A 13,580-nucleotide genomic window follows, 5' to 3' on the forward strand; every position below is an offset into this window, starting at 1 on the left:
ACCCTTTGAATCTCGCTTGGTGATATGCAGTCCTGGAAACCTGTTGGACATCAACCACAACTGTCTTCATCTCTTGATTATCTTTTATAACAATTACCTATTCATTTCCCTTACGTCAGGCTATCTCACTCCTCTCCTCCCCAGAATCCAGGCCAGCTCCAGGGCCTGACAGATCACACAGCAACTACTCGTCTGCAATAACATCAAGAGACTCTTAGGCCTGAAAAGTCAACTTGTTTGTTCCCAGGAGTGGGAAGGAGAAGCTTTTGGCCCATGAAGTTACCTGAGCTTGGACAACTTTGAGTACAAAGCTTTGAAGGTGTTATTCACTCCCACTCCATTCTAGGGCTAATGGGATCATGGGATTCAGGGCTCAAAAGAACAGTAAACAGAGATTCCAGCCCCTTACTTTACAGATGAGGAAACTCAGAGTCATGGAAAGGGGAATTGACTTGCCCAAGGTCAAACATGTGGCAACAAGTAGAAGAGCCAGGATGTAAACTTGGATCTTTAGATGCAAAAATCAGTACTGTTCTCCTGTACCATGTGTCCTCCTCACAACAACTTGAGGAGGGAGGTAGGCAAAATATTGTTATTGCCATTTTACAGATGGAGAAACTGAGGCTCAGCAATATTAAGTGCTTGTTGCCACACAAGCTAACCCTTCAATGTGACTAACTTCCATCTTTCTCCAGTTTATGCTATATACATTTCATCTCTATCGAGTTATTTTTATGTTGTCTCTCCTATTACACCTAGAGTTCCCTCAGAATAGGGACTGTTTTTGCCTTTCTTCGTATGCCCACCACTTGCCACAGTGCCTGGTACATGGTACAGGTGCTTAATCAATGCTTGTTGATTTAGTCAAAACTGACTGACTCCACAACCTTCTGACTCTTTTCACTGCATGATACTCTTTTGGGTCTTGAATAGGACTAGTTGACAGTGTGATAGTGACAGCTCCTTCTCCTCATTTCCTTATTTTCCTCCTCCACCATAACATTTTCAGCTATCTGGAATCCCAAAACATTTCAAAGTCCTTTCCCTTCTCCCAATCTTATCTCCACTCTGATTTGTTATACCTCTCCCCTCCCATCCCCAGAATGGATTTGTCCCCATCAACTATGGATTCCATGTCCTGGCCATCATTCCTGTGATAATCCTCCCTTCATTATATCAAATCCCTTTATAGAAAAATAGGACTTTAGGATTAGAATGAACTCTCCCAAAGTTCTTATTTTACAGATTCAAAAAACGAGGCATAGAGTATAGGAGTGCCCACAAACATCAACAGAAAACCTGGGATGAGAACCTCCCAAATCCTAATCTAGTGTTTTTTCTATTACACATTCTGCTTCCCTTAGCTAGGATCACAGCCTTACTGGACAGAAAGATGTCTGTATTAGGGGTTCTCAAAATAGGTTTGCACCTTGGTATGGTGGGAAAAGCAAAAGATTGGAAATTAAAGGATGAATTCATTTTTATTGATTTTTAATGAATTACAATATTATATAATAAATTTCTAATATAACAATTAATATAATATATGATATATTATAATAAATATAATAATTTCTAATACTAAAATTAAATTATTAAAGTAAATGATTTGAGTTCAGTTTCTCACTCTCTGATATCATGTATGATCTTGTAGCGAATTTCTGTGAGTCTCTGGTTTTTCATCTACAAAATAAGGAAATGAGACTAGATGATTTCTACGGGACTTTTAATCTCCATAGTTTGTGAATATGAATCCTATGACTTTAACTAAGTACTTCCAAGTGATATGCTGGCTATCCTATTATAGTCCAAATGTTTATAATATGAAAGTCTTTCTCATTCTATTTCTGGCATACATTAATAATTAACTTTCAATAAAAAACACCAGATATCACCTTATTTGTGTTTCATACAAAGCAGTACTATTCTACCGTGGTGAGAAATGGAAATTATGAGAATGTCTAAGGAAGAGAAGGAAATGGAAATCAGGAAGACAAATTCAAATCTGGCCTTTGACACTGTGTGACTCTCTGTAAGTCACTTAACCTCTGTCTGCCTTGGTTTTCTCACTTGTAAAGTGGGGATAATAACACCTACCTCCCAGGGTTGTTATGAGGATCAAATGAGATAATATTTGCAAATCACTAGGCACAATGCCCGAAACATAGTAGGTGCTTAATTAATGCTTCTAAGGGATCATTTGCTCAACCAAAGTGTTCTATAGAATAGACATCTCACAGAATCTTAGGTTTAAAAAGACCTCAAGGGTTATGTATTGCAACTAGTAACTAAACAGGAATACCTTCTAAAACATAATCAGCAAATGTGGGTACAATCTTTTTTGTTGTATCTAGAGGCAGACCGTTCTGCTATTGGATAACTCCAATTTTTAGAAAGTTGTTCCTTATATCAAGCCTAAGTCATCCTCCTTCAACTTCCAGCTCAGCCCTCTGGGGCCATATCTAATCCTTCTTTCACATGACAATACTCTACCTATGTAAGACCTGCTATCATGTTCTCCCCTTAACCTTCTCTCCTTCAGGCTAAACTTCCCTAGGTCTTTCATATGGCATAATCTCAAGGCCTTTCCCAATCCTTTACGTCCTTCTTTGGAAACTCTGACCCTTATCAATGTCATTCCTTCAAGATGGTACCCAGTACTAAACACAGTATTCCCAAGTATAGTCTTGCTGTAGAAGGCTACAATGGAACTATTACCTTCCTCTTCCTGCATCCTTACTAGGCAGCCTAAGATTGTAGCACCTACTGATTGAAGCTTTCAGTTCAAATGCCCAGATCCTTTTTTTTTTTCAGATGAATTGCTTTGTAATCACAAACCTCCTCAGTCTGATAAAGTTGAATCTTTGAAGTCAAGCGTGAGATTTATCTCCTTTAGATTCAGGCCAATGTTCTAGCCTATCAAGATCTTTTTGGATCCTGATTCTATTATCCCTGTCACCTCTGTCTCATCTAGAAATTGGATTAGTATGCCTTCTATTCCTGAACCAAAGAATTTATAAAAATATTAAGCAGCTTTTTGACTGGAGCCCCGCACTAGAGTAAGGAGGGCAAAATGCTACAGAGACTTTACACAGAACATCACCCCAAATGAAGTGGCAGATGCTAATTCTTCCATGCCATCAGAAAGAAGGAAGGAAAACTGAAAAGCCAACCAGGGTAAGAGGCCAGAGTAGGTGATTTCAGTGACTGAAGGCAATGAGTCTCAAACCCAATTGTGGCTATTTCTTTTCTCCGTTTAGGAACTACTCAGGACAGGAACCCAGGTCATCCTATCTTGTACAATAAAGCTGAGATAGCCTTTTAGTGTAGCTTTGGTTGGGGGATGGGGAGGAGGGATGTCTATCCATTAGCAAAGAGAAAAGACTGGAAAGTGAATGAGTGGGAAATCCTTTTAAAAGTCCATGGCACAATCAGATAAATCAACGGAGAAGATGTTATAATCAAAAAAAAAAAAGTTTAAGACCACAAAGAGATCACAAATCCCTTACCAAATATTAAAATATTAAAAAAAAGGAATCAATACCTGACGAAATACAAAATCCTGTGGTCTCCCTGGACATAAAACACAATAATCCAGAATGGTTCAAAAAAGAAATAAAATTCATAAAAGAAAACATTTAGAGTGAATATAGGACAAAATTTAGAGTCTTCAGTACAAAATTAGACAATTCAATTAGTAAATGAGAAAAAATTAAATCCATAGTGAAGGATCTCCTTTAAGAAGTATAAGTGAAATTAAAAGATTTATAATTCAAAAATACAGAAGCTGATCAAATCTCAATGAAAAATGACCCAAAAATTTAAACCTGCATACTCTAATCCAGGAAGTCACGAAAACTGCCAGGAATATCTGAATATAGACAACAAAGCAAAAAAAAAGAAAATATGCATCAAATTCTATGACTCCTTGTAAGCAAGTTTAGCAGTTTCAATGATGGGCAACAGATTTTACAAGTGACCAGCTGAAAGACCTTCAACTCTGAAGGGAAAGAATTGAATGATATAAGCCTCTAAGAATCATGGGAGGAAATAGAACAGTATATTCCAAAAAACAAAGGAGCTTAACTTGCTTTTTTAAAAGACAAATATTCAACAAAATAAAAGTATTTGGTTAACTCCTGCCAAAGGAATAAGACATGAGTAGAACAGTCAACTTGTAAATATATCAACAGAAACACAAGAATGGTAAATGGGTAAACTTTCAAGGAAAGAATAAGTAATGAAATAAATTAACCTATGTTCAGAGTTTTTTGGGGGGAAAGGAGGGAAAGAGAGGGGGGAAATAAAAGATAGACAGACATACAAAGATGCAAAAAGAAAGAGACAAAAATATAGAGAGATTTTCCTTAGGTGCAAAAAAATAAAATAAAAACCTGTCAAAGTATGTTTTTTAGACTGTAATGATCTATTCTTGAAGAAATCATATTAGCTCTTGGCAATCACTATTTCCTTCACTTAATCTTCTGTTTAATTATCGGTTCTAGATGTTTACCAAGAATTTGAGTCATGTATAGAGGTTTTGGAGAATGATAGAGAGAGAAAAAGACAGACAGAGACACAAAGAGACAAAGAGACAGATACAAAAATAAAAACAGATTTTCCTTTGGAAAAAATAGTAAATAGGACAAGATCAAGAATCGATCTCTAAGGCAATCCACTGGAGACTCCTTCAGGGGTGACATAGAAATCATTAATGACTACACTCTGGTTCAACCAATTAAAGAATTCAGAATACAACCATTATCAATCTAGCTAATATCTCTCCATCTTTTCCCAATGAACAGCATAGGAGACTTATTCAAATGATTGAGTAAATCTAGGTAAACTATATCTATAAAATTCTCCTAATTTACCAGCTTAGTAGACCTGTTTTAAAAAGGAAATAGATTTAGACTTTTCTAATTTATTCTTGATGAAATCATATCAGTAGTTAGTGATCATCGCTTCCTTCATTTAATCTTCCCTTTAATCTCCCTTTCTAAAACTTTACCAGAAATTGAGGTCAAACTCACTGATCAAAGCTTTGCAGACTGTTCTCTTTCCTTTTTTGAAATGGATCATTTGTCCTTCTTCAGGCCTGGGGACCTTCTTCCCTTCTCTGTGAATCTCCAAAGATCACTGATAATGTTACAGAAATCTTCTGTCTTTTTCCATTTCCAAGGAGGTAGTTCATTTTTTTCCCTAGCAATTTGAACACAGCATACAATGGGAAAACCAATGACTCTGAAGTCAGAGGTCACAGGTTAAAGTCCTTCTCTGCTACTAACTGATTATCTATGTGATCTTTGACAAGTCATGACCCTCCCCAGGCCTCAAATTTTGCATCTTTACTGAAGAGAGCTGGGAGAGGGAGAGGAGAGGGGAGACAGAGACAGAGAGAAAGAGACAGAGATAGAGACAGAGAGAATCAGAGACAGAAAGACAGAAAGGAGAGAGAGACAGAAAGAGACAGAGACAGAGAGAGAGACAGAGAAAGAGAGACAGAGAGAGAGAGAGACAGAGAGACAGAGAGACAGAGAAAGAGACAGAGAGACACAGAAAGAGAGACAGAGAGAGAGAGAGACAGAGAGAGAGACAGAGAGAGAGCACACTAAAGCAGAAGATGTGAGTGAAGGAGCTTTACTAGTTGACCTAATGAAGCTCTTTCCAAGTGTAGATCTAAGATCCAGTGATCAAGGACAGCTAAATATATAAGGTCATATTATAGGACATAACTACTCATGCTAACTGCTCATCAGTGCTGAAAGAGACTTTAGAGGCCAACTAATCTAGCCACTCATTCTATGATCTGGGTATTCCTTAACTCTTAGATAGTACTATACTCGAATAATCTCAGATAGAAGCATCTACTATATCCTTATAAAAGCAATTTCCAGGGATAGATGTTTTATTGAAAATGTGCCTCCCATAACATTGAGGATCTAGCATAGCACGTCTGGCTCTATGTCCTAATTCTGCTATGTATGAACTTAGAGGCAGATAGGTGGTGCAATATATAGAATGCTGGGCTTGGAGTCAGGAAAATTTGAGTTCTTGTTCAGCTTTGGACACTTACAGATGCACGTGACCTTAGGCAAGTCACTTAATCTCTCTCAGGCTCAGTTTTCTCATCTGAAAAATGAGGACCCAGATAGCATTAAGTGGGAAAGACATTGCTTTGGTGACTTGGGATAATCAGGCAAGAAGGATGATATCCCAAGGTGACTGGGATTCCTTAGACATCACTTAGTGACATTCAAGGTACCCTCCAGTTCTAAATATATGATTCAATGATGTCACTTCATGTCTCTGAGACTGTTTTCTCATCTGTAAAATGGGAATAATAGTACCTTAACCCACTGCCTATCTCACAACATTGTTATGAGAATACAATGAGACAAGGTATGCAAAGTGCTTTGTGACCATATGTTTCTATCCGAAGATCAGCATGCTTACACAAACTGATGCAGGGAAGTGAACAGAACCAGAAGATCATTGTACACAGTAACAGCAACATTGAGCATTGATCAGCTTTGATAGACTTAGCTCTTGTCAGCAATGCAATGATGTAAGACAACTCCAAAAGACTCCTGATGGAAAATGCTATCCACATCCACATCAAAGCAGATTATTTTCTCGTGTGTGTGTGTGTGTGTGTGTTTTCTTTCTTGTGATTTTTCCATTTTGTTCTCATTCTTCTTTCACAGCAGGACTAATGTGGAAATATGCTTAATACGATTGTGTATGGATGGGGGAGGAAGAGAGGGAGAAAAAATTGGAACTAAAATCTTATAAAATTGAATATTGAAATCTATCTTTACATATAATTGGAAAAAATAAAATACTATTAAGTGGAAAATTAAAAAAAAAAAAGATTAGCATCATGATTGTCTAGATTCTAAAGAAAGTTGTGCCTTTCTGGAAACACCCTTTGTATTTTTCTTTGATGATCTTCCTGCATCCATATTAACTACTCATATTAAATCTCTCCTGGTGCTGAGTCCTGTGAGATCACTTCAGTGATTTCTCCTAAAGAAACCCAGCTTTATGGGCCCCTTCATGACTTAAATTCTTACCTTAGAATGCTCTGTCTTCCTTACCCAATGATCCATACTCGCCAATGCAGTTTTTAATTCCTTTCCTTCTGAATGTCATCTAGCTCTGTCTGAAGATCCCCTGGGGAGGCATACCTCAAGTCTAGAATTATTTAGCCCGGGAAGGACAACTAAGCTGCCACTCACATCTTCTTCTGCTTAAGTGTGCTCTCTGTCTCTGTCTGTCTGTCTGTCTGTCTGTGTGTGTGTCTCTCTCTCTCTCTCCTTTCTGTCTCTGATTCTCTCTGTCTCTATCTCTGTCTCTTTCTCTCTGTCTCTGTCTCCCCTCTCCTCTCCCTCTCCCTCTCCCAGCCTCCCTCTATCTCTGCCTTCAGGACCACAAAGGCAGTGATATAGGCTCACAGAATTTTTGCATTGGAAGAGGCTTTAGCAGTCATAGACCCCAAAGCTTACCCAAATGGAATCCCTACCATAAAGTGCTGCCTCTGCTTGAAGACTTCCAAGGAAGTGGAACCCACCACTTTTGAGGGAGCCTTATCTGTTTTGTTAAGTATTAGGAAGTTTTTCCTTGTATCAAATGCACAATGACCTTGTCTCAACTTTTACTGGGGTAAGAGTTAACATCCGTTTCCATATAAGCTACTCTCATCTTTCCCTGAGAGGCAATGAAGCTGCACTGGAGACTTAATTACTTCAGGGAATTAAGTAAATCAATAAGCATGTATTAAGCCCTTACTATATTCCATCAGGTCTGTGGGATGTTCAGAGAGGACTAGCACTTCAGGTGCGAGGGCTTTTAAAGCCCTTTTCAGGGCTCCTCCACCTTTGGTAGCCACCTTCACCCAAGCTCCAAGAAGCTGTAGTAGGTGCAATGGCCACGACCCAATGAACTGTCTCAGCAGATGGGCTAAACCAGCTTGAGGATAATCGATGGGTTTCAGAACCTTCAGTGAGTTAGGTGAAGATGTCTCCCGTGGAATGAGTCGATGAGAACAATGTGTTCCAAAGACCATGAAGGCAGCTAATGCAGATGCTGTAATGCACTTAAAGCCAGACATGGAAGACACCAAGGTCATCCACTGCCTTCCAGGCCATCACAGGTTGTCCTGACTTGTGTCCTGCTACTGGACTTTGATGACTCTGGAAAAGAGAGACTGACAACTTTGTGCAACTCTGCCTTGCTTAAATCCAATTCACACAGGAGTTGAGAAATCACCTGTGATGTCATTGGTCCTCCTCAAAAATGAAGGATAAACAACTATGTTCCACACATTGTACTAAGGCTAAAATACAAAGAAGGGTAAAAAGAAAACTATCACTATTCTCAAGGAGAGCATATTCTAATGAGGGAGAAAGGATGCAAACTAGGTACACATAAGATCCATACAAAGTGGATGGAGGTGATCTCAAAGGAGAAGGCTTTAGCACCTGGGGGGCAGAAGAGACAACCAGATGACTAAGACTTGAACTGTCAATTGTTAGTGTAGTTTCCTATTCACCTAAGTATTAAAGTCCAGTATATGGGGAATCAATGAGGTCTCATAGTTGATAGATGCCTTACAGCTGACATTTTCCTCCAGGTCTTGTTCCCAACTTCCTTGGAATTTCAAAACCGTGCCGCATCTACTACTGGATCATTCTGGAACTTTTTTCAGCTCCTGGGAACCTCCTCACCTGGAACAGTTTACCATCCCCATGGCCCACTCACCATGCAATAGCTTTTTCTGAAACCCACTTCCCTACTCCCTTTAATGAGGTCCTCTTGGAGTCACCATTTTGTAGAAGGGCCAAGCAAGACCAGCATGCTTTCATTCTGTCCCCAACCCTGTTCCTGACTTCCTGTGGATTTCAAAGCCATACCTTTGCACCAGCTCCCTTTTACTACAACCACACAACCCCAACCCTACTCTGCTCCTTTATGTGTATTATTTACTCCATTAGAAATTAAGCTACTTGAGGGCAGGAACCATCTTTCTTTCTGTTTGTATTTGCAAATCCAGCACTTAGCACACATTACCTGGCATATAGTGAATACTTAATAAATGTGTCCTTCCTTCTCTCCATCAGGCGCATCCATCTCTTTATGGTGGTGAGGAGAGCTCTATTCAGTTGAACCAATGTTGCACCCTTATTGAATATTCTTTCCATAGTCACCCTATTGTTATATAATCTTTCATTAAATGTAATGTGGTATATAAGTCTTATTTCATTCCAGTTCAGAAAATGAAAGATCACACTGGCCCATTGTATTAATTCTGCCTACTGAGACCAAATAACCTAAGTCTAATCCTTTCCCAAGTGGCAGTGCCCACAGCATGACAGAATAGAAGCTAAAGGAAAAAATCAAACCAAACAACAACTATAAGAAATTATTTTAGAAAACACAGCTCTTTGTAATAGCCCAGGAACCTATCATGAAGGAGCTGAACATTTGTCATTGATTTGTTTCTTCAATTCAACAGATGTCACAAGAAGAGCTTTGGATTTTAGGTGTGAAAACCTGGGAATAATTTCCTTTCCCTTTATGGACCTCAGTTTCCTCCTCTGTAATTAGAGAGGATGAACTGAATAATGTCCAAGGTCCTGTATTAGTCTGAAACTCCTGAGTGTCCTATCTCCGCCATTCCGTTAGCCAGATCTTTTATCACAGGGGATCATGGAAGAATCAGGGACAATATTTGAATTGGACTTTAAAAGAAAAATGAGAGTATGTTCCCCAAGTATTATGGGGAAATGAAGGAAATATTTTCGGTTTTGTTTTTAACTATATCTTCAAGAAAAATATTCCTTAGGAAAAGTCAATTGATATTAATTAGTTAAATGGTATGGGACACTGGGCAGCTAGGTGATGCAGTGGATAGAGTGGTGTCAGGAAAACTTGAGCTCAAAGTGGACTTCAGATATCGTGTGACCCTGGTCAAGTCATTTACCCCTATTTGCCTCAGTTTCCTCATCTGGAGAAGGAAATGGCAAACCACTCCATTATCTTTGCCAAGAAAATCCCAAATGAGTTCACAAAGAGTCAGACACTATGGAAAATGACTAAACAACAAAACAACAGGCAGAGAATTTGCGTGGGAGACACTATGGAACGGGTTTGAACCATAGCATTACAGAATAGACACCCCAATATTTCAGAGGTACCACCTAGAACCCTAAGGGGGAGATGTGGCCAGTCTTAAGGAGAGTGAGGCCAGAGTGCTCAGCACATGCAAGCCTTCCTCTGGGTTCCTCACATTTGCTGTGACCCCTAGAGAGATTCTCTGAACCCAACTTTCTTCAAGTGTAGGGATAATATGAGAACTCTAACTGTCATGAGGAGAATGATGTCTTTTGTAGAGGCACTGACCTTCATGGGGCTCATTCCTTCCCTTGTAGGACACTCCTTCGCTCTTTCGTTGCAACAACCACTACCTCCACACCTCTCAGTGAGCTCTTGAGAGGTACAAGGTACACCTGTCACAGTGTGACAGCTGAACCCACAGCACTACTGTCCTCCACACTACCACACCCTGCTGCCCTCTGCACTCACCTCCAGATGAATCTGCCCCAGGTGCAGTTTCAGTGAGTTATGACTCTGAATAATATTGCCCTACTTACTTCACAGGGTAAGTGCTCTGTAAACTCCAAAGCTCTATATCAATCTATTGTTATCAAATTTACTGAGTCCCTATTCTGGGCAAGGAGTGCAAAATGATTAAGGCCCAGTCCCTGAATCTAGGAGCTTACAATCCCACAAAGAACATACTCTCACGTTAAAATAATGTAAAGTAGGCAAGAAAAGCAAGGAAGATTGACAGTCAAAGACCATTTCTGACATTTTGATCCTTTTACCTTCCCTGAACCTCCCAGGACTCAGGGGTGGGTGACCTGCAGCCTCCAGGCCACATGTGGCCTTCTAGGTCCTTGGGTGCAACCTTTCGACCAAATTCAAGTTTTACAGAACAAATCCTTTTATTAAGGAGATTTTCTCTGCCAAGTTTGGATTCAGTCAAAAGGCCCACCCTTGAGGACCTAGAGGGCCACGTGTGGACCTTGAGGCCACAGGTTCCCCACCACTGTCCCAGGTTCTCACTCCACCTCTCCACCCACCAAAATAACCACTTTTTTTTGTTTTGTTTGGAAACTTGCTTTTTGTTTTGTTTGGATTTTTGTTTTGAAACTTGTAATGATTCCCCAGAGATAACTTTATCTAGCTTTTATTTTTATATGAGGTTGGCTTGGGGAAAGGGAGAAGGGGAGAGGAGTTGGGGAGGATGAGGCAAAGACAAATGTTCCTAGGTAGATGCAGTAACCCTGGAGTACTTTTTGAATAAACCAACTCTGTCTGGTTGTCCAGGAAACGTGGCTAAGTTAGGTTAGGCTGTTTGACTCCCTACAGACAGTTGTGAGGATTGTGCCAGGAGCTGGACAGCATCCAAGTCAGGATGTATGCGTGCATGTACATGCATGCATGCACGTGCGAGCGTACACATGCACACATGCACACACACACTCTACACTTAATCAGACATATGCACATATCTTTGTCTGTGAAGGACTCTCCTTATACATCTGTAAAGTAGAGGTGATGATGCTTGCCCCTGCCTACTTCACAGGAAAGTTAGGAAGATAGATGAGATACCAAATGAAAGTACTTTGAGCTTGTAAGAAGAAAGAAGCTATAAAAATCCAGGGTATTATTACTATCATTATTACATAGTCCTAAATGACTAAAAGGATCCATATGCATGAAGAATCATTAACTTATCCTGCAAAATAGCAACCCCACTCATCTTTTTTTTAATTATTCATTTCTCTTACAACAGATAAGCTCTATTCTCATCCTGTGAAACTCTACTAAAGTCATTCCTGACTATCAATATTCCCCTCACCATGGGCGTTTCTCTTCTTCTCCCACAGTCCCACAATCTCTTACTCCTACATCATTAGGAAAGACTTTTTGCCCAAGGTAAAGTCAGGGCTGATACTCAAATGAGTGTGCTATTCCTTGGTTTTCCATTCCCTCCCACTATGGAACTCTCTTTGCATCTAACTATACATGGTAGGATGAGGTAATATAAGGAATCCTCAATCCAGCGGCTAGACCCCTTTTTAGTCATTTTAACTCCTTCTCCCCTTTAGCACCTTCAATCAGCACTTTTTTCCTCAAAGTACTCCCAGTTTCCATTCTCAAATCAAAGTACAGCTTCCTCTGAATTCAAAGGGGCATTTAATACCACAGGATTTGGCCCTAGAGAAGGCTTTATCAAGTCCAAATCTCAAATTTTACAGATGAAGACCCAGAGAGCTTACCCAATTTGCTCAGTGTTCTATAGTCAGAGTTGTAAGTAGGAGAAACTGACTAATAGGTAGAGCTGAAAGGTATGTCAGAAGCCACCTAGTCCAATTCCCTCAGTTTACGGGTAAGAAAACTAAACCTTAGGGAGGTTAAGTGACCTGTCCAACATTACACAGTCAAAAGTAGGATTCAAACTCAAAACCTCTGCCTACAAAGCCAGTGTTCTTTCCAACGTCCTACACTGTCTCCTTCAGGATTTTAACCCACATCCTTTAGGTTTCAGTCTGGATAGTCTTTCTACTACACTACACTGCATAACAATATAGATTAAGCCACATTTTATATGCAAAGCTCTGGGCGAGGCACTCAGGTCAATTTGGAATTTAGATAAGGAATAATCTTCTGCCTCATGACCTCTGCGGTCTAGTAGGGGAATATGAGACAATACATATATATTGTGAGCACAATATTTCATGATAAATGCATTAGAAAACTTTAAAATGAAGGATTTCATGAAATGGGAAGGGGAAGTCATTATAATTTGGGAGATCATGGAAGATTTCATGCATGGGATAATATTTGAATTGGACATTAAAAGAAAGGAGAGAGTATAGCCCACCATGTGTTTGTGGGATAGGAGAATGTTTATACTTCTGCCCTTGCTATCTATATCTTCAAATAAAAATAAAAGCTAGTCATTGTTATTTAGTTAAGTGGCACTGGGATGAGACCTTGAGCCTAAAGCATCAGAGAATACATACCCCAATCCCTCAGGACCTATAATCTTAAAGGAAAGATGTAGCCCAGGGTTGGGGAACCTGCAACCTCAAGGTCACAGACCTTGTCAAAAGGCAGCACCCAAGGACTTAGAAAGCCACATGTGGCCTTGAAGCCATAGGTTCCTCCTCTCTGATGTAGCCAGTCTTACATAGAGAGAATGAAACCAGAAGACTCATTACATTCAAGGCTTCATTTGGGATGAGACTGGACCCTTCACATTTACAGGGACCCCTACAGAGATTCTCCACTTAGAATTTCACTATTAGATACCCTAATGTGTGGGATTCTAGAAAAATAAGCAATTTTTTCCCTGTCTTCATTTAGGATGGAACTGTACAGGCATTTTTTTAGTGGATGTTTCCCTTATAAGTCAGTTCATTTCGAAATAAATTTCACAAACTTTTGCATTTGCTGATTTGTGAAGTGATTAAATACTGATACTTGCTGTATTCTACGCTAGTATG

Source organism: Notamacropus eugenii, chromosome 4 (genome assembly GCF_028372415.1).
Source record: "Notamacropus eugenii isolate mMacEug1 chromosome 4, mMacEug1.pri_v2, whole genome shotgun sequence".
NCBI lineage: Eukaryota > Metazoa > Chordata > Mammalia > Diprotodontia > Macropodidae > Notamacropus > Notamacropus eugenii.